This window comes from Chiloscyllium plagiosum, unplaced genomic scaffold (genome assembly GCF_037043375.1).
Source record: "Chiloscyllium plagiosum isolate Xiang-an unplaced genomic scaffold, Cpla_swu_hap1 HiC_scaffold_42, whole genome shotgun sequence".
Taxonomy (NCBI): Eukaryota; Metazoa; Chordata; class Chondrichthyes; order Orectolobiformes; family Hemiscylliidae; genus Chiloscyllium; species Chiloscyllium plagiosum.
The window spans coordinates 44,503,036-44,504,825 of NW_028270180.1; the positions used below are offsets into that span (position 1 = coordinate 44,503,036).

The 1,790-nt window shown below is 42.6% G+C and overlaps 1 pseudogene; it reads left to right on the forward strand.

Annotated features, from left to right (window-relative positions):
• Positions 1–792: 792 nt before the first annotated feature.
• Positions 793–1,311, forward strand: LOC122544793 (cyclic AMP-responsive element-binding protein 1 pseudogene; annotated as a pseudogene).
• Positions 1,312–1,790: the final 479 nt, after the last annotated feature.

A 1,790-nucleotide genomic window follows, 5' to 3' on the forward strand; every position in this document is an offset into this window, starting at 1 on the left:
GTGGGGACTGAAACTGGACACAGAACTACAAATGGGGCCTAACCCGAGCTTTTTAAAGTCTCAGTAGCAAATCACTGCTTTTATATTCTAACCCTCTTGAGATAAATGACAACATCGCATTCGCTTTCTTAATCACGGATTCAACCTGCATGTTTACCTTTAGAGAATCCTCGACTAGCACTCCCAGACCCCTTTGTACTTTGCCTTTATGGATTTTCTCACCTTTTAGAAAGTAGCCCATGCTTGTGTTATTTTTTCCAAAGTGCAAGACCTCGCATTTGCTCATTGATGATTGAATTTCATCAGCTATTTCCTGGACCACTCTCCCAAACTGTCTAGATCCTTCTGCAGCCTTCCCACTTCCTCATTACTACCTGCCTGTCCACCTAACTTCGTATCATCAGCAATCTTCGTTAGAATGCCCCAAGTCCCTTCATCCAGATCATTAATATATAATGTGACCATGCAGGTAACCATGCCTGGGATCCAATCAACAACAAGTCCAGCAGTAACTTTAGTGCAGTTGCCGAATGGGCAGACTATTCAAGTCCAAGGAGTTATCCAAGCAGCTCAGTCCTCAGTCAGGCAGTCCCCTCAAGTTCAGACTGTTTAGCTTTCTACTATACCTGAAAGTGAGGACTCCCAGGAATCTGTGAATAGCATGACTGACTCTCAAACGTAGAGAAATTCTATAGAGACGGCCTTCATACAGGAAAATCCTGATTGAACTTTCTTCTAATCCCCCCGGTGTGCCAAGAAATCAATGAGGAGAAATCAGAAGAAGAGTCTGTCTCAACCGTTACTACAATGACGATGCAGACACCCATCTATCAGACTAGCAGCAGACAATACATTGCTGTCACACAGCGGGGACCAATTCAGCTGGCCAACAATGGTACAGATGGAGTGCAAGGACTCCAGACACTAACAATGACCAACGCAGCTACAGCCAAGTTTGGAGTAACCATTATACAGTATGCACAGAGCCCTGATGGACAGCAAATCTTTGTGCTGGGCAGCCAAGTGCTTGTACAAGGTGCTGCTGGAGATGTCCAAACCTATCAGATCCGTACAACTCCTAACTCCACTGCTGGCCAGGGAATGGTTATGGCATCTTCACCAGTCCTGCAAAGCCAGCCCCAGAATGCTGAAGAAACCTCTTGTAAACGTGAAATCCGCCTCATGAAAAACAGGGAAGCAGCTCGAGAGTGCCGTCGCAAGAAGAAAGAGTATGTGAAATGCTTGGAGAATTGGGTTGCTGTTCTGGAAAATCAAATTGAAACAGAAGGCGTACAAAGTGGCCAAAAATAGCATGAAACTAGAACTGGGAAAATGTTAAATTTCAACCGAAAGCCACAAGAGCTATAAAGAAAAGTAATATAGAACATGAGAAAAATAAACTAGCACAGACTATAAAGACAGAGAGCAAAAGTTTACATAAATATATATAACGAGAAAAGAATGGCTAAAGTAAATGTTGGTCCTTTGGAAAATGAGAAGAAGCATTTAGTTATGGGATATCACAGTGGAGGATACTAATATCTTTCCAATAACTAGCAAAGATACAAAGGTAGGTGAGGATTTGGAAATTATCATTATTACAGAACAGCTAGTTTGAGACTGTTTGGAGGTAATTGAGCTAATGATAGAAAAGTTTCCTGACCTTGATGGAATGCATCCCAGGGTACTAAAAGAGATGCCAGCAAAAATAGCAAATGCACTGGCACTAATTTTCCAAAATTCACTGGACTCTGTGGCAGTCGCAGCAGATTGGGAAACAGCAAAAGTGA